Source organism: Mustela nigripes, chromosome 12, assembly GCF_022355385.1.
Source record: "Mustela nigripes isolate SB6536 chromosome 12, MUSNIG.SB6536, whole genome shotgun sequence".
NCBI lineage: Eukaryota > Metazoa > Chordata > Mammalia > Carnivora > Mustelidae > Mustela > Mustela nigripes.
The window spans coordinates 13541707-13564929 of NC_081568.1; the positions used below are offsets into that span (position 1 = coordinate 13541707).

At 45.7% G+C, this 23223-nt stretch overlaps 1 protein-coding gene across 1 annotated transcript in view; it reads left to right on the top strand.

The window, feature by feature from the left end:
- The first annotated feature begins 987 nt into the window (after positions 1 to 987).
- Positions 988 to 23223, top strand: part of BASP1 (brain abundant membrane attached signal protein 1) — a 54676-nt gene continuing 32440 nt past the window's right edge. Inside the window, exon 1 of the mRNA XM_059416467.1 lies at positions 988 to 1203. The gene's annotated coding sequence lies outside the window, so the exon portion shown is untranslated. The remainder of the gene's footprint in view (positions 1204 to 23223) is intronic.

Below are 23223 nucleotides of genomic sequence, written 5' to 3' on the forward strand. Positions count from 1 at the left end.
GGTGGTTGGCCACGGCTTTGACCTGTGCGCTTCTAGGCGGCCCGGGAAGGGTTGCCTCCACTATCCCAGTCTTCCCGGGAATTGGTTGCCCCTTTTAAAGCACAGACATAGAACACCGACGGTTCCTTTCCTCGGGCTCTTGTCCCTTCTCCCTTCTCGCCAAGTCCCGAGAGCATTCTTGCAGGGGCACGCCGCCCGCCCCACTAGGGTGGACCTCGGCGGTCGCGCTAGTCCCCAGCCGCAGACCTCCAGGCTCAGCCCAGCGTGCGAAGGCGCCGCCTGCCCAGCTCGTCTGGTCCGCCGGGGCGCCGCCCGGGCTTGCCTGCCGTTAGCCGCCACCCTCAACCCCGAGGACGTCTGCCTCGATGGGCTGAGGGGAGCCACCAGGTCACCCTCACCCTCACCGCCCGTCCAGGTATCGCAATCTCAGGAGGACGTCGCGCGCGAGCGGGATTAGGGTGCTGCGAAGGGTAGCAGGTGGCAGGGGGCGTCATTCATCACCTCGAGGCAGCCCCTTAAGACTGAGCGAGACGGAGCACTTCCTATCAAACCATTCCAAAGGGGGTTGAGATGGAGAGAAAGAGAAGAGACAAGGGCCCACAGACAGCCCTGGCGCGGCGGGGGAGGGGAGGCGGCGCAGGGCTGGGTGGGGGGGGGGGGGGGCGGGGGAAAGGACAGGACGGGAGGGGGGGGGGGGGAGGGAGCCGGGGAGGGCGTGGGAAGCCCTCCTGGAGGGCAGATGAACCGGCCGGAGGGACGGGGGACGGAGGGGAGGGGAAGGGGACAGGGGGACCTCCGGGACGTAAGGAGGGGAGCGGGAGGGAGCGCAGTTGAAGGGAGGCGGGCGGGGCCCGAGGTGGAGGGGAGAGGAGGGAAGGGGAGGGGAGGGGAGGGAGGCGGGCGGGGTACGCGGGAGGAGGGAGGCTGGGCGGGCGGACGCGCCGGGGGAGGGCGCTGGGCAGGAAGGGGAGGGGGAGCGCGAGCGCGAGAAATGCAGAGGCTGCAGCGGCGGCGGCGGCGGCAGTAGCGGCAGCGGCGACGGCGGCGGCGGCAGCGCTCCAACTCGCTCCTCGCTCCGGGCTCCGCCGTCGAGCCGGGGAGAGAGCCTCCGCCTGCGGCCAGGCACCCGCCGGACGACGCCTGCGACCCGGGCCCCTCGGCGCCACCGCGCTCACTCAGGGGCGGCACAGGCACCCAGAGCCGGTAAGGAGGCGCGCCCCGGAGGCCCCGCCGCCCCCGCGGACCCGAGGTGCCGGGAGCCCGGGGGCTCCGTGCGCCGCCGCCCCACCTCGAGGCCCTTTGTTCTCTCCGCGCCGCGGCCGGGGGCGTGGGGCGCTGCGGGCCCGATTAGACGGCGCCCACCGTGGGGACCCTCCGCGAGGCTCCTGCCGCACTTCGGGGATTCGGGGGGATGGGGGCCCCCCGAGGTGGGTGGCTTCAGCCTCTTGCAGGGTGGGAAGGGTGTGGGGGTGGCGAGTCTGCTAAACGGAGTTGGGGGGTGGGTAACGGGAGGGAAGCTGCTCGTTAAGGAGGAAATTGGCGAATGCGAACCCCTTTAAACGCACTGAGTCCCGAAGAGACGGTTGTGTGCGGCCGAAGGGAGCGTATCTGTCATCGGAACCATTCACAGCCCGAAAGAAAGCGCTTCGGTGCGCGGGGCGCAGCTGCCTGAGATGGAGGGTGGGGGTGGGGTGGGGCGGGAGTAAGGGGGAGAGAGAATACGGGGATCTGGTGTGATCCGGAGGAGGGAGGTGCCTCTTTGGTGTCACAAATGGGGTTCCTTGACCCGGGGGACTCCTGTCTCTCGGCCTGCGGTGGCCACGGAGCGCGAGGTTCCCACGACGACGTGCCTCCCGGAGCACATCGGAGCGGAGCCGAGCCGCAGCCTCGGACGCGGCCGCCCTGCTTTCCCACTAACCTGTGGGCTGTGTCTGAGCACTTCATTTTTACGGAGGTTTGGGTTCCGAGATGCGCTGGGCGTCTCCCCCCTCGCGGCCCCGGCGGGGAGGGTGTGAGCTTGAACCTGACAGCGCGCCGGCCCCCACGGCGCAGCCCCGCTGCGAGCGAAGGTTTGGGGTTTAGCAGGTTTTGCCGAAAGCGCTAACGCTGAAACCCGACGCCCGGTGCCTGCCTCCCGCCCCACGCCCTCCCTCCGGCCTCCCGCCCCCGAAAAAGAAAAGCGGCGAATCCCTGGATCCGTTCGCACACGCCACGCGCGGCTACTAACCGCATTCTTTTCATGAATATTCATCGAACGCTCGGCCGGGCTCCTTATCGGCGTCCCCAGAGACATTTCCGCCGCGAAACGAGCTCCGCGGACAGCCTCGGCCGGTGTAGTGTTCACCCGGCCGGAGTCAGCCCCGCGCGCGCGGGTGCATTTTTTTAGGACCTTGAGCGGGGTCGACACACCTCGGTCTCCCGCGAGGCCGCGAGCACATGTACGGGGGGTTAAAACCGAACAGGTTAGCGTCGAGGGGGTCGTTGGGCTGTAGGGGTGTGGATTCCCCTCCCCGGGATTACAGCCAGGGATAACCGATCTCAGTACTGCGGGCAAAATGAATGAATCGGGACTGTAATTACCTATTCCTTTGTCTTGGCCTCGCGCATGCGCCGGAGAGCAGGGTGTGGAGGGCCCCGGCAGCCGCGTCTGATCTCTCCATCACCCACCCACCCACTCCCTTCTGAAGCCGAGGAACAAAGGCGGTTGCCCTAAATGTTGCGTGAAATCCTTGGACACAAATGACAGTTTTTCCCCCCTCTGTGTGTGTGTCTTCTTTTCCAGGTCACCTTGCGTCTTTTGCTTTCTTAGTGATTTCAGTTGACGAAAAATAAGATGGTCCTTGGTGATGAGAGCACACTGTGGCTTAAATATTTTTGTGACCGAACCCTGTTAACTTTCCTTCCTAGTACTCTTCATTGTCCTTTTTTTTTTTTTTTTTTTTTTTTTTCTGTAGCTTATTGCACTGCAGTGATGGTGGCCCTCGATTTGCATCAATTAACCATTTGACAGATTTTTTTTGCTGCTGATCCTTTGATTAAGGGACATTGGTTTCAAAACTGACAGTGGCTGTCTGCCCCTAGTGTCACTGCTTGGGAGAAATTAAGACATTTTGGCGTTTATAGGAACAAGATGGCCTACAAAACCCAGAACAGAGAAAATGGTTACCTTGTCAGAATCCTAACCCTGTTTTTCTTCTTGATTCTTGCCTCATTGTTTCACTAGGGATCCCAAAAGGCCAGCCCCATGGAGGTGAAAATCATTGGTAGGGGAGAAAGGAGGAAGAAGGCAACTAGGGCTGATGGGGTGAAGATGGTTGATGGAATTCATAATGCTTCTCTTTCTTTTTTTCTTTATTTCTTTTTTTTTTCTTTTCTGTACTGTCTAAAAGAAGCCATGATATATATACCTTTGATGGTCAATTTTCTTTAAAAAAAAAAAAAAGGTGTATTATCCAGATTATGCACATTTAGATTTCTTTTGGGTTTTGGGGGCTACTTTAGTCTACTATCCAGAAGGTGACTTACGGATATAAAATAGCTAAATACGGTATTTTTGCAATGGCCCGTTTAGAATTTTATGTTTAAGTATTCTCCGTACATCCTGGTGGGACGACATCGAGCAGGCAAATGGAAGTCATCTCTTTTGTTCCTTTTAATAAGGGGATATTGATATTGATCACATTTAATATATCAGAACCTATATTTGGTAGGATAGCTGGCTGGTACCCACTCTGTTCCTTCGTATTGGGTGGCTTATTACAGTTTAGGGGGGTATCTGCAGTTTTTTTCTTTTTCTTTCCCCTTTAGATTATGTTTTTGAGGGAGAAGTGAGTTGGAATATAGATGGATTTGGATAGCAAATATATGCTAATATGTTCCAAATTCAGAGAGTCGTAGGTTTTTAAGCAAGTTGATTTTTAAACTGAATTTGGAAAAAACATCAGTTACCTTATTCTTTTATCTCGTTAGTTTTTTGGCCGTCCTTAGCAGGTGGAGCAAGGGAGCTAATGGGCCTTTTGACAAAAACGTGCCAACAAGAAGCATATGGGCAGTGGCATTTTTGTCTTTAACTGGTGCTCATGCTTTCATTATGGCGAACGGAAGAGAATCTTCTCTCCTGCTGGACCACCCTAATTTGAATGTCCGATGGAAGGGCTGTGGCCAAGGGCTGTGGCTCTCTGTCATTGGAGGCATCTTTACAATTTCACTGGATTTACCAGAACACATAATACTATAGTCGAAGATGTGATGTCTTCTGCCTCTTTAGTTTTGTGTGTGTGTTTTTTTTTTTTAAACAAATTCACATTAAGAACAATTTAAAAACCATTTTTATTCCGTGGTCAGATAAGCAAAGTGTGGAAAGCTTCGGTTTGGGGGAGATTGGGTCACTGTGAAATGCTGTAAAAATGGATGTCTGCGTGTTATACACAGTAGTTTTGTAAAAACTTAAAAAATCCAAACATTTTTTAAGGTGCCACATAAGTGCACATGGGTGTATGCATTATATACATGCTCATATATACACATTATATATACATACATATGTGGTAAAATAAAATCTTATTAATGATAAGCTAAACTAGTTGGTGTAGAATTTTATATGGTTTTGGGTACTTTATAGTGCTTCATACTGGTCTTTGGAAAATAATCAATTTTTGGTCTTTCTAAACATGTATGTCAATGTGGGAGCCTAGGTAGCAAGTGTCCTAAGAAGCTCATTTCCAGTTTCTAGCAGTGTAAAACATACGGGTTGCCTCGAACATCTTAAATTAAGATGTTCATTTACAGGCTTAAAAACTCAGGTGAAACGCCACTGAACTTGAAAAGCTGTAATAAACAATGGTTACAAAATAAAGGACTTATGAAATTGTTCTGTCTTATTTTTCTGACCTCTTTTAAAATTTTGTTTAAAAAAAAAAATCCGGAAAAGGCCTTTGCCAACTACCGTGTCAGAAGCCATTGCTTTTGGTGTCTGGTTCTATTGAAAGAAATACTCTGATGTGCGTAGGCCTGTAGTTTACATGGAATTATACCTACTCATTTTACATCTTCTTTATCAAAGGTTGACATCTCAATGACCATGTTAGCTGGTGAACTGGAAGCCAAGTTGCGGCTAAGGGAAATTGGAGGACGTAGGCAAGCTGTTCTCTGGGAAGTGGGTGCCACAGCATCTAGGCTTCCATCAAGTTTTCTCAGCCCACCCAATCCTTTCCATTTATTCTAGTGTCTTAAGACTTCAGATAACCCAGTGCAACATGAACTTTATTCTTTGGCTTAATTATGGTAGATAAATAGTCAGGAAACAGCTTTGAGTTGTGATGATCCCAGAATTTTTTTTTTTTCCCCCAAAGATAAAGTACTCAGTGTGTTTTGAGAAGGTACATCTGGGATTGGTTCCCTAAGGCACAGTGGAAAGGAGCTGGTTTGAAAGCACTTAAAGACAGTGACTAAACCACTGTGGGCAAATGACTTCAAGCCTCTCTGAATTTAACTTAACTTTGGTTGTACCATTGGGGTAATAATTCTTATTTTCTCGCGTAATAAGGACCACACACAGAGCTAAAATGTGCCTAAGCACAATGGCTAGCTCTCGGAGGCTTCTTGACTTCTTACTTGACTTCTTACTCTTCATTTTCAACGGTTGTGTGATTGTCATCACTAACTCTTTCTGTATGTTGAGCTGTATTTTTGTCCCATGCTGATTAGTCAGGACCTGTGGGTTTCAGTGTATTCAGTTGGAAATCAGATATTTCAGTTTCAAAGATGCTCAAATACCATAATTACTAGCTACTGTTCTCATACATGTACATATTTGAAATTTAATGAGACACTGTATGGGAATTTGCCCAAAAGTGGATTGAATGAAACCAGGGTAGCCACCCTCATTGAATTTCCCATGGCTGCTTACGTAACTTGAGAGATGGCATTTACATTCTTACTGGAAAATACGGGGGTAGTCCTAGAGCCACAGATGCTCCCAGCCTGCCAAAGGAAGATTTCTGTTGAATGCTGTTCCCTCCATCACTATTAAGACAGACATCTAGGTAAGTGTCCAGTGAACCACATGGAAAGTAGAGGACCATATGGAATCCAGTTCTTACCAGGATATAGTTAAATTGCAGTTTTAAAGGCACAAGCCTGGGCGCCTGGGTGGCTCAGTGGGTTAAGCCTCTGCCTTCAGCTCGGGTCATGATCTCAGGATCCTGGGATCGAGTCCCGCATCGGGCTCTCTGCTCAGCAGGGAGCCTGCTTCCTCCTCTCTCTCTCTCTCTCTCTCTCTGCCTGCCTCTCTACCTACTTGTGATCTCTGTCTGTCAAATAAATAAATAAAAATCTTAAAAAATAAATAAATAAATAAAAAATAAAGGCACAAGCCTTAGCAACACTGATTAAACAGCTTTCTCTTGTCCCCCCCTGGAAGTCAGAATTCGGCTGACACGGATGCAGAGAGAGTCCTGTGGTGGATTTTCCTTCTTCCGCAACCTGAGGATTTAAATAACCTAAAAAATCAGGCTTTCTAAAGGCGGCAGATTTTTTTGAACAAAAACAGGAAAGCAGAGAGTTTTTTGACTAGCTAAGGCTGTTGGTGAGGGGAGGTTGCAACTGAGCAGGTTTCAGAGTCTGGGAATAAATTCCTGAAAGCTTTGGAAATTTAGAAATAGAAACAATCTGCATGCACACCAGGGGCCCAGGCCATAAGAAAACATTTCAAGATAATATAGAAAACGGCATTTAGTGGGGAAGGCAAAGCATTTGCACAGTATTTCCTCCTTATCACTTAGACATTTTATGAACTTTTTTTGAATTATTTTTCTTCATATTTTCAAAGGGACTGGATTTCACTGGTTTGTTGCTTAAACTTCTCTTTGAAATATATTTCGGCCATTGCTTGTACAGGGTGTGAAGGGTATGATATTTAGAAAAGCCTGATTTGGAGGGTTGGGTATGGTAGAGTTGGACTTCACCGGGTTGTTTACTAGCTGTGAGGCCTTGGGTAAATTGCTTAACTTATCTGTGCCTCAACCCTCAAAAATCTGTAAAATGGGGGTTACTCTATTGGGTTGTTGTAGGGATCAAGTGAAATCATCAAACACCTAGGACACTGTCTCATGTATTCCGCATGACTTTGTAAGGCCCAGTCACCATAAAGTGGTGAGCAAACCAGCTTTCCCTCTATGTCTCTAGCTATTCACATACTTGTCCAAGAGGTCATCAAACAGGTCTTGGACAGAAGTTGGTAGAACGTTGGTAGAACGTAGAAGTATGTGGTCTAGGAAAACACGCCAGGTGTAGCCATGATACCTCGAATATGTTGCCTAGTTTCGGAAGTTCAGACTGAGTCGATGAAGACAACCCCAGCCTCCGTATTGAACTGCTTTTAAAATGGGGCCAAAAAAAGTGAAAGCATCAGAGAAAGGTTTACTGTTTTGATAAGGTTGAGATCTGGGCAACACTGGATGACCTGCGAAGTAGACACAATGCATTCAGATTCCTTGAAGTAGGAAGTTTGTTGGGTCCTGAACAAGATGTACTTGTCTGCATTTGAAAGGAGGGTTTTAGTCATTGGTACAAAGATCGACATAAACCAATCTTGATATTTAAAATTGGGAAGACACATGGTTTACACTTGGCCAATATCCCTACCACCCCATGCCAAGAGTAAAATGTGTATTATTCAGGAAGTATTATTATTGTCACCTACCTGGTCACAGAATTTTTGAAATTACCATCATGGAGACCTGTCATCCTGGCTTCTTAAAAAAAGCAAAAAGGAAGTTGGGTTTGGTGAATCCTGGGATCACTGACCCTTTCAGGCCTTTAATTCAGGGCTCTCTGCCCAAGTGGTTTGTGTTTTTCCTCCTGGACACTGAGTTTTGCTGTTAGGTGAAGGTAAAGTCATTGTCATTTTGGTTAAATCATTTTCTTTCTTTTTTTTTTTTTTTTTTAAGATTATATCTGTGAGGGAGAGAATGAGTAGTGGGGGGGAGAGGGAGAAGCAGGCTCCTTTCTGAGCAGACACTCCAATGTGGGGCTCAGTCCCAGGAGCCTGGGATCATGACCTGAGCCTAAGGCAGGAACTTGAACCTACTGAGCCACCCAGGTGTCCTAGTTAAATCGTTTTCTAGTTTTTTTAAAAACAGTTTTTTGAATCTTAGGGATTTAGGAGGGAAATTTTATTTTCTCCTCTGTCAGGTGTTCACTGTAGGAAAGGTTTTAGATATGGATGTTATGTCTTTTAAAGTTTTCCTCAGTGAAAGCTTTTTTTTTTTTTTTTTTTTGCTGTTAATCTGGAGAAGTTGAAGGATGGGGGAGGACATTTGTTGGTATTTCCTGTATATCATATTCTCTAATTGAATTTCATCCCCTGAAACAAACCATAAAATGAATTTTACCCAGAAGTAAATAAAAAATGGAGGGCTCCATAATGTAGGTAAGACTGTAAAGCAAATAGAAAGTGCTAGAATTCAAATCCATGTCTGATGGCCCTCTCCTCCCCAGTGCTACACTGTACTTTCCATTAAGCCTTGGACGTTTTATCTTACGTCAGATGGACGTGGGATAAAGGGGTGACCTCCTAACATATCAGCATTTTCAGTTTGGATTTAGAGAGAGTTGTCCTAAGTTCTTCAGTGAAAAATTACTTATCTAGGAGAGATATGATGCAGAATAAATATTTAGTCACTGAATACATGAAGTTGACCTGTAGATTAGAAATGCTTCTTGTTAGAGTGAACAGGAGCTAATATCCTTAAGTCCTCCTTTTCTTGGATGGCGATGATGATGATGACGATGGTCATGGTGGTGGTGGTGGTGAGGACTCTTAGATGGATGTGACTTTGGTTGGCCCCTTCACTTTCCTTATTACCCTTCACTGGTGGAAATAAGTGCTCGAATGCCTTCCTTGTAATTCTGCCCTTGAGATACTAATCAAGATACTACTTGACCCCCTTCCTGCTCCGTACCTAGCGTTGCCTGATGCGAGAAACAGACTGAATCCCAACGTTGTGAACCCATTTCATTCTGCCTCTGCAGGATTCATTTAGGGGAGTTTGGTGGCTGCTTTTAAATACTACTACCCTGGCTACCCTAGCCTCAGCCTTTTGTAAATACCTTGTGTCATCCTAACAGAATGTTTGAAAGCTCATGACCGACACTTTAGAGCTCAGAAGGATCTTAGAAAAGTCGGTGGCTTACTCAAAAGTCTTGAGCTGGTTAGTGGCGGGTGGAAAACCAGGTTATTTCCCAACAAAGCCTTCCTCCAGCTGCCCCTCCCTTCTGTGGAATTGAGTCAAACTCTTACTCAATTTCTGCAACTTAAATTCCTGCCATGCTTGTACCCTGGTACCATTTTTTGAAAATCCAGTCCTGATCCTGGGTGTCTGTTCCTGCCCATCCTCTTATCCCTGCCTCTGCAGAAACCATCTCTTCTGCCTTTGATGGACCCACTGATGGGACTTGTCTGCGGAGAGTCCCTGCTGTTCTGCTAGCTGCATGCCCTCTTTCCTCTTCAGCTTATCTCTTTTTTCTTCTTGCGTCATAGGCACGTGACTTCCTTCATAGGCCAAAGCATTTATGGCATGCATTAAAATAACTTGGTTAATAAAACTAAATTTTGGTGTCAATATCTTTGTTTCCCTCCTTAAATGAACCGGGTGCTAGCTTGGGGGGCTGCAGAGAGAGGGTACACAGTTGAAAAGAAAGCCAGTTGGCTTTAGACTCATGGTTGGTGGTGGGGGGGGTGCTGTAAAATGAGTGGAACAATCCAGAATTGGACGCTGGGGATGCTGAGAGTGTCTTGGCAGATCCAGTGTACAATGTTGTGGAGAAAGATGGACACCAGCTTTTATTACTAGTGTTATCTGGCCTCCTAGTTTGAGAGGTACATAAAACATGAGGTTTAATTGTTTTTCTTTAGAATTACCATTTATAGTATTGGGACCGACTAGAGGATTTGAAAGTGCCGCAAGGTTCTGAAGTAGCCATGAAAATACGGCACTTAATACGGTACTTAAGTTGTTGCAAACATTTTGTAAGGCTTAATAATCAGGCTTTTGAAACTTCTGTCAGCCTTATAAAAATACGTGGATTTGCACTCCGAGAAACCGTGGTAAGTTTACCTCTGATGAGATGCAGTTTTCATCTCCTATTTTAAGTGATCTGTTTAGACGTTTCAATAAGTGGAGAATAAGCTTTGGTGAATTTCTGTTCTTCCCAGGGAAGCCCGCAATATGGAAGTGACTTCACAGTTTTAGTAGTGCTTTTAATTACTACAGTTTCGTAGGTCAGAAATACAGTCCCAGAATAAATCCAAGTGAAAACCTCTTTTTTAAGTTCTCGAAGAAACAGACCTTAGAGACCAGGCTTTGCTGGTTGAGCTTCTGAATTACAAGTTTCCTAGATTGCTTGGCAAATCGATTTTGAACAGACCCACTTCACTTACCTGTTGACCTCTGTTCAAAACACCATTACCACACAGACTAATGGAATAGCCAAGTTAAATAGTAACACCAATTAATTGGGGAAACACTGTATCAAAAGAGAAAACAACAGCAGCCATCTAGTAACTGTAAGAACCTCCCGCCTTACTTAAGGATATGTAGAAGGAAGGTCTTGGGTCTTCCTGGAGTATTATCTCAGCTTCTCTGGGCCTGTAGAAATCTGTAGGGGCTGGAGGAATGTTTGCTGTCTTTGACCTTTACAGATGTTCTCAGCTGTTGAGTACAGAATAGCAGCATCTGTATTCGCCTTGGGCATATTTGAGATGGTTGTGGAAAAGGCAGATCTAGAGAAGTCAGTGATCTGTAGGCGGGAAGATGAGAGATACCTTTCTGCCTTCCGTTATCCTGCATTTCATCAAGGAGGTAGGGTAAGGAGACGTGACCACGTGGGCGTTTACTAAAGACATTCAGATGATTAAATAAGGTGGTCTGGAATCTTCTCTGGATGCTTCATTTTCTTAAGGAAAAAAGAATCTCAACAGTTGGTGGTGACAATAGCTCCCGAGGCTTCTCCTGGTCACCCAACCTCAGCGAGCAATGAGTAGTAACCAGTAACGCCCTGTTGACAGGGAAGTTTGTTAGACTGTGCTCAGATTTCTTCGGTAGCCCTGATAATCCTTTGTCCAGACCTTAAGCCTTGAATTCCCAGGGCTCACCCAACTGGACTTTGGAAACCCACGCGGTTCTAGAATTTCCAGTGCTTGGCTTTCAGACAAATAGGAACAGGTGTTTGTAACACTGTTCTTCACAAGGTGGTTAATACAAGATTAATAATGTTTTCTCAGGTTAAGTGTTTCTTCACGTGACTACCATCTGAATGTCATTCTTCTCCCTCCTCCAATGCAGGGGTGGGCTCATGATCGAAAAGCCACCCCGAAGGTTTCTTTGCCGCAAGAGACAAAAACATTAATAGCTCACTCCATTCCCCTCCGCCTTTTGTGTTCTAACTGGCTTTGTTTCCGCCATCCAGAGAGTTTAGCTTTATTTCACCTGTACTACAGTCTCTTAGGGTGGAGGTCATCCTGGGAGACCCCTGATGGCCCCAAGGGAATTAAAACACATGATTTCAGTAAGGTAAGAGCGGTCGTTTTCAGTGGAACAAACACGGTGGGAAAGAAGTTTTCCTAGTATCTCTAAGACCTCATGTTTAACTTTCTACCAACTCTGAGTGCAGGGAATGTTACAAAAAGTGAATTTTTGGAAAAGTGAATATGAGTGTTTATAGGCTTCACTTCGCTCCCCCACATCCAAACAACCCTGTCCGTTAGCCCTTCTGCTTTATAAAATACCACTTTGTTAGACATTGAACTTGAGTGCTGTCCATACTAGCACAATCTCTGACTGTATCCTTGCTTCCGGCGACAAATCCTAGGATGCTCGGGAGAGCAGGTATTGGTTAGAGGGAGCAGTTGGCAAATTAGGACAGATGAACTCATGTTCCCCTTTAACTTGCCTTCTCTAAGCCAATGCCTCCTATTTTCAGTTCTCCTTCCTGTATTGATTGCCATAGGCTAGGCATTCTACCAAAGGAGAATCTTTTGTCGCTCCTTTCTATAGTGAGGTAGCCAGGAATCTCAGATAAAGGGTAGAGAAGTCCAGAATGATGTAATACTGCAAAAAATGTGACTCTGGTCGCTAAGGGGAGTGGAAAAAAAAAACAACCCCAAAACTGGAAGGCAGTTTCGAGTTGGGCATGATTAGTGTTGGAAGAGGATGTAGCCTGGGGGAGATAGAGGTGGAAAACCCCACCAAACCCAACCCAACCCCTTAGGGCATGTAGACAGTTGGTAGTCTTGCACGTGACAAGGCTAACTCGGCAGACCCTGGCACGGAAGCACTTGTTTGCATAGTGTACCTGGTAGAGAAATCATCTAACTGCTTACAGGAAGGTGTTAGAATGTTGCAATGCACTGTGGTGAGTGCTAGGTTTCATTGTTCCAGTTAAATCTGATTCTGAGAACCTGCTGAAGGATCTCCCGACCCAAGGAAGCAGTTCGGTCTTGCAGGGAGCGGGGGGGGGGGGGGGGGCACTTGTGCAGTGGCATTCCTTGTTAAATACTGATGGTGCATAAGATGGTTCTGAAAAGGAGGAAGGGGCTGTACTTGGAAGTTTTTTGTTCGGTCATTTTGCAGCCATGTGTCTGGCCGGAGAGAGGGGAAACACCCAATCCTTTTCTGCTTCTAGAAGTGTCTGGATTCCCTGTGTGTGGGCAGGATTTCTGGTAAGTACAAAAAGTAAGCAAAACTACATTGTGGCAGGTCAAGGGTCAGTGACGCCTTGTCAGTGGATCCCCACTGCTCCCTCCGTCTGAGGTTCATGTGACAGAGGAAGGGGTACCGGGGACTGTAGGAGACACCAGTGCTGTGCTCCTGCCTATGTCCTCTGGCTGCCATTATGCAATACCACATGCTGCATGGCTTAAACAACAGAAATTGCTCTTCTCACAGTTTATGGAAGCTGGGGGTTCACGATCAAGGTGTCGGTGTATTTCGTTTCTTCCAGAGTCTCTCTCCTTGGCTTGCAGAGCTGCCCTCTAGCTGGGTCCTCCTGCATTCGAGGGCACACACCTGTCCCTGTGTCTCTGCCAAGCACAGCAGTCCCACTGGGTGAAGACCCACCCCAGTGGCCTCATTTTAGCTTCATCACCCGTTGAGAGACCCTGGCGCCAAATACATTCACATCTTGAGGTCCTGGAGGTTACAGCTTCAGTGGATGGATTGTGTGGAAACACAGCTCAACCTGTAACAACTCGTGCTTGGTATTAAGAAACAGTGAGGAGCGTTTGAAAGTCCTATGCAGAAAGCTGCTTCACCGGTTGCTACCCTCGAGGAGGAGAGTGGAGAGAATCAACAGTGCTTGAGCCCCTGGCTTGGTCCTCACCAACCCATGGGGGGCAAACATAAGAGCCTCCACTTGACATGAGATGAAGAGAAGTTAATCTTCCCCAAGAGTCACATCACCAGAGAATGGCAAACCTGGTATAAGATTCGAAAGTCCTGTTTCTGTGGCATCATTGTCCTGGGGGCGGCAAAGGGTGTAGGCAGATCCTGTCCCCTCTGTTGTGTGCGTGATGGACTTGGGTCCATGCCAGGGGCCTTGGAATGAATCCTCAACACAGTGCCCTAAGCTGTTGCCACCAACTGGTCACCATTCGCGCGTGGCCAGACAGCCTTGTATCATGATTCTTTGCCTCTGCCCGAAGGCTTTCCCATTTGGATGTCCACATACCCAAATGTGACAAGAGAGTGAACAAAGGAGTGAGAAAAAGATTTCCTTAGAACAGTGTAAAGAACTAGCTAGTCTTGAGTAAATGAAGATGGAGTTATTCGGGGAAGGCTCTCTTTAGAAAGCTCCTACCAAGAGTGACCGTGGCAGAGAGACCTTACTGTAGACGGAAGAGTTGAACAGATGCATTGGCCAATTTGAAATCCTCTTCTAGCATCAAGGCTTATTGGTAGGGATAAGCCTACCAATTCATAGGGATTGGTAGGGATTCACCACACACAATCTTACCATGGAGCAGGTTTTAATAGATGGAGGTGATGGGAGACGGGGGTTTTAACAAAGGCAGGTGTGGGAGGAGTGGGTAGAGATCTAATGAAAGATTTACCATACAGTGGGACTCTAGCAGGTGGAAAATTAAGAAGTGTCAGGAATCCTACAAAGTCTTGATGACTGCTGACATCAAGGCTAATAAATTTTGGGTCTTTCCAAGCAGTAAAACAAGTAGTGATACTGAGGGGATTTTTTTGAGGGACATTCTCAACAAATGTGGGTGTGGGGTGGGGTTTTGTCTCCGCTGAATGTCACACTTGGGAGAGACTCTTTCTACAAAAGCAATGTGCCGTGTTTGAGGTACCCTCTGGAATGATTCAGCCATTGCCTTGGCTGTTTAAAATTTCAGGTCACGTCATGTTGTGTTAACTACAGCAATAAAAATATTACTTCATTAATCCACCACGAAATTGAATATAATAATTCCGTTTTATCAGACAGGATAAACCACGGGCCCTAAAATAATTGAAAGTTGGTGCTCTTTAGTTTCTTTTTAAAAGCTTAGATTACTTTCTGCATAGAATGTGCCATAAGTAGTAGAATTTTTAATTTTAACTCTTTAATTTATGCAACGTCTCTTTCCAAGCAGATGTCCGTGGTCCGCAGTTGAGCGCTCATTCTTGGCCGGTCCCTTCTCCTCTCATTGCTGAACACTGGGCTCTTCTGGTAACAAAGCTCTGAAGTGCGCCGTGTCACTGTCTCTCCGTCTGTTCAGTAGCCTCTACTCTAAGCCGTGAACCTCGCAGAAGCTTCTCTTCCTCTCCTTGATGACCGCCCTGATAACTCGTCTATATCTGAACATGGCATCCCTCTGCCAAAGACTTGATATCATGACTTTCTGGTCCACTTAGAATAAACTATAAAAATCCTTGCTGATCTGCAAGTCCCCGCACATTTATCTTCTAGTTTCCTCTTCAGACTCCCTCCTGCTTCTCTCTCATCCGCCCTCTGTTCTCGGCCATATGGCCCCCCACGTGGTTCCCCCTGTGCTGCATGCTGCCTCTTGCCTACTCTCTTCTGCCTGGAATATTCTTTTCCCACTGTCCAAGTATTCTTCAGTGAAATGCCGCTTTTTCAGAGATGCCTCCCCTGCCTGTCCCCACATCTCTTGGAGCACTTGGTGTTTTTGTTCTTGCATTGACGGAAACGGATGTGATTATTGAGTATCTCCACTCTTTTGGATGAAGAGACCAGAAGGCAGGAATATATTGGTTTTGTTGACCCATAACCGTGTTCTAGGACAGTTCTGATGGCAGGCACTCCATGTTTGTGCAGTGTACGAGGTTGCCTACTGCACATTATCTTTCTTCTGAAAATCACCTTTGGCAGCAGAAAGGGCTTCATTTATGGACACTAAATTTCACCTCATCTGTTGTGCTTACTAGGAAGATGAATATCTGATGAACTCCAATTAGTGTAATTATCCTGTTTCGAGGCAGTAAGTTTAGTAGTAATTGTTCTAAAGCCCCGAGACATTACGAATAATTGGTACTAATGGCTTATGCCCTGTAAGCCTCCTCCCTAGGTAGGGTCTCCAAGGAAGAATGAAACTGTATTATTGGTGAGAAACAAAGCACCATTACACTGTGGAATCTTTCTGGAAATACAGCACAGCGGGGGAAAGCTGGGGCTGATTACAGGTACCTTCTTCTTCCTTTCCTCCAAGTGCCTGGATGGAATCCTGGTTCGCACTGGATCGGTCAGGACTGAACAACTTAACTAATGCATTACCTAACAGCCCCTGTGAAGTTGGGCGTGTTAGGCCCCCCAGATGGTGTGTGGTTTTAAATCTTCACGCCTTAGTTGATCATAATAAGTAAAAGTGAGTTCAGCCCCGATTCTGTGCTGTAACCACTTACTCTAACTTGTACATCCTCCAAGCTTGAAGCTTGCAGCTTGCTTCGTTCCTCGTTGGATGTCAAGTTTCTGGCTCAGAACCTGTGGTTGCAGGAAGGGCTGAATGCATGGAAAGGCATGTTTCCTTTGGCCACTTGGCATCAGTCATTCTATACAAACAAATAAGGCGTATTTCATATTATTTGTTTTGCCTTCAAGTCCAGGAACCAGCTGGTAATGAACCTTTAGCAAACATCATAGTGTTTCCTTTAGGGGGTGGGGCGTACACAGTTAAGAAAGCACTTGTAATTCCCCCTTCCCCTCCTCATTTTCATACTCTGCTTGATGGTCAACATTCAACTGTCATAGCCGCCTCCAGGAGCGCTGTGCTTTAGTTGAAACTAAGATGTTTAGAGCAATAAATACCGTCAACTCTTGAGATCTCTCACAGATCTGTGCCTAGTTTCCTAAAGCTGAGTCTTGTACTGATGGGATTCTTATTAAATAAAAAAAAAATGTTGGTAGTTTTTTACATCGATGTAAAATCAATTTTCAAATCAATCTTTAAGAAATAATAATGCAGGGTTTCGGTAAACTTGTGTCTGACAGAAATAATTTACTCATCCTAAAATGTTTCTGGATATTGATCTTTTCATTTGCAAAATTCTTCCTGTAACAGGTTTCTTTTTATGTATTAAAGGCTGTAGTTGAGATGATCACAGTCTTCGTTGCCTACATTTGTGAGCTGAGGATGGGCTGCGAGACCCTCTGTGTGATTTATACCCTACACACTTACTACTAATGCTATTAAATCAATACTTCATCTTTAAGGGGTCTCATTTTGAATGAATTCAGTTTATGGATTAGCCAGTGGCATTCTCTGCACCTGTAACCTTCCCCTAACGCCCCTCAGCTCGGCCTCCAGAAGGGCACTTCTGCATCCATCAAGAGGAGCTAGCCATCAGGAAAAGGGAGAGCACAGCTGGAGGTGGTCTCATCCTTAAGGTCAAGCCCGTTAGATTTCAATTGGGTAGTGGAATAGGAAGGGCAGTGGTCACTCTTTGCAGTAAATTTTTTATCTTAGGCACTATTGAGGCCCCCTGACTTCATGTTCTGTTTGGAACCCTTGGCCCCATTGTAGGTTAGGTGCTCAGAAGGTGGCATTAGCTGGCAGGACGTGGTGTCCGTGGTTGAGCAGGAGTCCTGACACAAACTGGCTGCTGTGTATTTCCGAACAGTTTCCTAGATGGTATTTCCATCCTTTATTTTTCCTTGATCCCGATGATGTGACTTGTGTTAAGGAAGCCCAAGCAGTATTGCTGTGGGTGTTCAGATTTGGTCGTCTTCAAACTCCAGGGAATTCATGTGGGCCTCGGTCTTTGGCTGTCGTGAGCACATACTTCCCCTTCCTCCTCTTCTGCTTTGTAAACATGTTTTTGGGGGTCGATGGCACGTGATGCACGCTGACACATTTGCAGCCATAAGTAAAAAAACTATATATAATGTATATACACACACACACATATATATAGTTAAAACATACAAATATTGTTTTTGTGGTGAATGTATCCTTTATTTAAAGATCAGTGTGGAGACCAAGCTCCTGAAAAGCCCTTCGAATGAGCAACCGATGTGGGATTCATCTGCTGTTAAAGACAACATGGGAAAATGCAAACCACATCCAACTGTTGCAGAATTACTGTTTGTTTATTGAATGAGCTGGGAGATGCAAAGACCGGCGTCCTTCCTTGAAGGAGCTTAGAGCTGGGGAAGGCAAACAAGCACACCAGTAATCACAGTGAGACAAGTGTTGGTCTCTAGATGCGTGAGACAGCCGTTGATTCTACCTTTTCTCTTTTCTACCTGTGTGTCCCTGGACCCGCCTCTTTCACTCGACTAAGCCATGTGAGATACTCCCAAGTTCAGTTGGCAACTGCTGAGTTTTCTGTGAATATCACTTGTGAGCGTGTGGAATTCAGGATTGATTTTGTTTCATTTAAAGGTCTTAATTTTCTAAAGATAGAAAAGACATTTATGTATCCTACATTTCCATCCAAAATAAAGCACTCAAAGGATTAGAAATGGAAGGAAGAGCCTTCCAAAAAGTTAGTAATTAAAACACAGTAAGAATATACTTTGTGTCCTTACCCTGCAGTGCCTGAAGGACCTCTTGGGGCAATGTCCCCAGGGCACTCTGACCTGTCTGTCTAACCGCACTGGCGGGGTGGGTACTCAGCTGGAGACACTGAGGGAAGAATTACTGTTGTTCTCTCCAGAAGATTCTAGGGAAAGCTCACGGCAGTGTGCAGGATCCTTCAAATTGTTACTCCAGGGAAGCTGACTTCTTGAATCTAAGGTGTAAGTGGTGTTTGTCCTTTATTCCGGAGAGCGAAGTAACCCCTAGGAACACAAATTGGGGGTGCATGGAAACAACTCTGAAATTACACATCACCTGTGATACAAAGGGGTATCTCTGTACAGAGAAAACATGTAGAGCTTCTTCATGAATTGGGTAAGTGTGTAGTGCTAGGGAGGGCAACAGATTATTTTTCCCTTAATATTTTGTTACAGGAATTCTATTTCCCTCCATGTATAGTCCCTTTCGCCCAAAAGTGCTGGTTTTTATGGACTCCTAAATTGCAAAGAGTTTACAGAAGTAGCTGAGACTCTCGAACGTGATTTTTTTTTTTTTCTTTTTAATCTCAACAAAGTTAGGGCAGGGTTGGTAGTCAGTCTCTTACCATGCCTCTGGCCTTAAGCTTCCCATCTGATTTGTACACCTGCCATCTGTAATGGCTCTTTGACCAGTGATGACTTGTCACGGGAACCCTGTCTGCTTCAGTGCAGTCTTTCTAGAACTTCGGGCAGTAGGTGGCCCAGAGTAATTCCTCAATGTGAATCAGCGTATTAATCCTTGAGGTTATTCCACCTTCCAGGGAGAAAAGCAAAAGTGACTTCTTATTACAGGTATTAAACCAGTGTATACATTGGTGGTGATCTTGGGCACATTATTCAGAGAGCTAATTTCCCGGCTGGTAAATAGGAAATCAGTTGTTCCTTTGTGTTAACGTTCTGTCCTAAATCGTTAAGTGGCTGCTTAATATATTCTGAAAGTGGGTCTTACGGGTTCAGTTTAAAAACCTGTTAAAGAAAAAACAAATATTTTAGTAATAGGAATTGAAGATTTATATGAAGTCATAGATTCTGGTATCTAGAGGCTGAGTAGTTAAATACGATTAATGCACACCTCCCATTAGGTCGATATTTTAAGAAAAAATTGCTAACAGGCAGTCTTGATACAAATACATCACAATTCTGGTTATCCAAAAAGCTGGTGTCTTATTGTGTAATTCCCCTGAAATTTTCAAAGGCTGGGATTTTTCTGTAGAACTTGAAAGCTTGTTCATGGAATCTCCCAGCCATACTCCAGAAACACCCAAGGATTCTTCATGAAAGTGTTGAAACAAAGACTGAAGGACTGATAAGGTTATGTGATGAGGGACATGAAGAACCTTCATTTGAGCTCATCTGGAATGCTTTTCTGAAGTAAAAGACAGACTACATAGTCCTTAATCTTAGTGACTTGGGTAGTTTTCATTTTGGAGAAGGAAAACTGCTGAAGTCTGTGGTTCAACTTGCAGGCATTACAGGTGTGGACCCACGGGAATGAGGATTCTGTCACCTGACTCTGGCTAGGGGTTCCCTGATGCTGCTTTCTCAAGTCGGGGTACTCGAGTCCCCAAACCAGAGCGTAGCACTCTGTGTGTGTGTGTGTGTGTGAGAGAGAGAGAGAGAGAGAAGGCTGTGTAGTTCCGTAAAGGCTTATTAGGGGGGAATTACTGTCTTTTCAACTTGGCACTTCGATTGCCACTTTATTTGGTTTTGACTTGAAATATTTTGTGTGAATTTACTTACTCTGTTGTCCAGGAGCCCTTCTGTTTTCTATTTATTGAAGTTGCCTTTTTTTTTTTTTTTTTTTAATTAAAAAGAACAGCTCGGGACTTTTCCTTCTCCTTAAAATCTTAGCAGATTCATTTGGTTCTCGCCATTTCAGCTTGCTTACACGGGAAGAGTGGTCGCTGTTTCCAGCCAACCCAGTTTACATAGCTGGCTTTCCGAGTTTTTATTGAAACCAAAATAAAACTTCAAAGAAACTGCCGAAGCTTGAGCCGCCCGTCTCTCCCTTTCAACTAACACCTACCAGTGTTTATCTTGGGAATAATTTGATGTTTATTTGCTGAAACGTGTAGTTAAGTGTTAATGGAGATGAATGTCAAGCTTCAGAACGGTGTGCCGAAACCTTTAATATTCTGTGTTGAGCATTTGATGCTCTGTGGTCAGGGGTTTCTGCGGATCCCATGAAAGCGAGAAGGAAAAAGGGTTGCCTGCCCCCGACGTGGGCTCGACTGGACGTGCTGGAGGGTGGCCACAGGCCTTATATCATTGGACCTTGGCACACCTTTTCCTTTTCATCCGCTGCTGTGTCTCTGACTGCCTCACGCCACCTCTGGTTTGTTACCGTGTTTTCTAGCACCAGGAACTGTTCGTAATTTCTGGCAAATACTGAAGTGTGACATAAGCGGTATTGCTGTTGAAACATGACTCAGTATGAATTGCATTTAAATATTGTTGTGACAGTGACTTTTCAAAGAATACGTGGAAATTTCTGTTTGAGTGTAAACTGTTAATCACCTGCTTTCTGTTCAAGTTTGGTAATCTTTGGTGTCTTTTAAGTCTCTTTCCACCCTAGTGAGGAGTGTCCAGGTCTGATAAATGTCTAGGGAAGGAGGATTGCTTTAGTGCTTGCTCATTTTACCCATATTGGAAGCCAGTGGAGTTGGCTTTATCTAACAGTATGTAAACGAGTTGACAGATAGAACCATCCATCACCTTCTTACCTGGATAATCCGTCAACACGTGACAATACTGCACATGGCCTTTAGCTCCTCCTAGAAAGAAATACAGCATATATGAAAAGGCCTCTCATTCCCTTTTTTAAAAATAATTTTTTAAAAAGATTTTTCATTTATTTATTTGACAGAGATCACAATTAGGCAGAGAGGCAGGCAGAGAGAGATGAAGGGAGAGAGGAAGGGAAGCAGGCTCCTCGCTCAGCAGCGGGCCCGATGCGGGGCTCGATCCCAGGATCCTGGGATCATGACGTGAGCCAAAGACAGAGGCCCACTGAGCCACCCAGGCACCCCAGTGTTTTTTTTGTTTTTTTTTGTTTTTTCCGCTTGATAAACCATTTGTGAAGCCACCAAATTCAGAGTCTGAATACATGGGTCAGTGTTGGTACATGTGACAGAAGACCATATGTTTGGTGGTGATGGTTGACCTCACACTCATCCTGGGGTGAGGCCTCAGTGTCCCGAGGATGTGTTTAGATAGCCCGGGCTGTCGATCCAAATTACAGCTTCCTCTGTCTCTCTTCCAAGGACTGGCAAAACAAGGCTGTTTGTCATTAGGGCCCATCTAGGATTTCAGATATGTACGGCATATGTGCATCTCATAATGTCCTCTCACGCTTGAAAATCCAGGCTCTAGTTTGTGAGGCAAAGCTCTTCTAGTCTGGCTCCCCCTCTCCCCCCCAGTCTGTGAATTTGTACTTATTCAAAGTCCCTTTTACCGCTGACTACCGTGGTGGTGGCGGAGTCTTCGGAAATGTCACTCCCGTGGTGTGCTGGTGGTTACCTTTCTTCCTTCAGTCTGTAGTCTGTAGTTGGAACTGTTAATAGAGATGTAATTTCACAGACTGCTAAATAAAAAGCCTGGATTATTGTGATTTCGACTCTAAGCTGACAGCGTAAAACCTTCATCACAGGGAAGACAAAAAACTGCGGAGATTGATTTTGTTTTTTAATAGTATTTTACAGCATTTTATAATGTCTTTTAATGGCAATATAACAGAATAAAACCTTTTGGTCAACTGAACACAGGCTTGCCATGTGCCATCCAGGCAGTGTTCCAAGCTTTACAAAGACTGACATGCTAAGGAAAAGTCACCTGATGAAGTAGGTGCTGTTACCCATTGCGCAGATGATGAAATTTTGACACAGAGAAGTAAGAAAGAGTATATGCAGCCAGTGTGACTTCGCCCTTCGGGGCCCACTCTCCATGCTAGTAATTGGCGGGAGCACTCCCATTCAGCAGGAACACTGACTTTGTTGCTTCTAATTTGGGTAACTTTTTTCTCTTTAAGTGCTGTCCATGTTGTGCGGTTATTGAAAATGAACTAGATTCCTAAGCTCGCATAGATCCTGCCCGGCAGCTGGAGCAGAGCCAGTGCCCGTGGCCTGCCTTCTGCATGAGATTCCCTGAGAGCCGCTGGTGTCCCAGACAGCTCCTCCCCTGGTCCCTCCACCTGGGTGATGAAGGGGTGTGTCGTGGTCCATTCACCTGGACTTAAATCCTCAGGTCACACCTTATTTGTGTGAACGGTCGTCGGCTCAGGCCATTGCCTCCAGCCATCTTACCTTCTGTGTCTAATTTGACGTGAAAGAGGTCTAATTGATTGGGTTTGCATTCTTAGCAGAGAGATGCTTACACTGTACACCGTGAACAGGGTTCAAGATTTCTAATTGATATTTTAGGTTCTCAAATAGTAGAAGATAAGTTTCCATGTTATGGGAATCTGCATATTAAATATTTCCAGTATATACTCCCCTGATAAGAAATCTGTACATTACATATTCCCAGGGTCTGGAGGACAGAATGGTAAGAGGAAAGGTTAGTCCAGCACTGTGTGTGGGGGTGTGTTTGTGTTTAACATTTAACACATGCTAGTGTAGTTGGATTTATGCTTGGGAGTGAGCTGCTTTAACTTCCACTGAATTTTATATTCCCGTCACTATTGTTTGCTTTGCTCTGTGTGTACAGGTAAAAATTGTACTGACCCTTAAACATGAATAGAATTTAAGAGTGTTCTCCAGTGTCGGGAAGACACAGTCTGGCTTAGTAATTTGTCATCTGTGACCATCTGGGGACCTGTGTTGTAGTTTGTAACTCCTGCCAAGCTGGGGTCCAACATTGAATTCTAGGGGGGTGTCCCCTCAACCCACATTTTAAGGAAGAGGGAACTCGTGATAGAGGACTCTGAGTTAACCGCGCATGCACTGCTGTTGCATGTACTGTCAGATACTAAAGTGATGTTGTAACCAAAGTAGGACTTGATAGAGACATATTATTGAATATGTATTTGCATTGATGTGCATTGAAGATACTATAATGACAGTTTTTTTAAAAGGTAGTTAAATGTCATTGTTGAAGTAAGACATTTCCCCCTGTAGTGGCTATCAAATAAATTACATTAAATTGTTTCCTTATTTAACA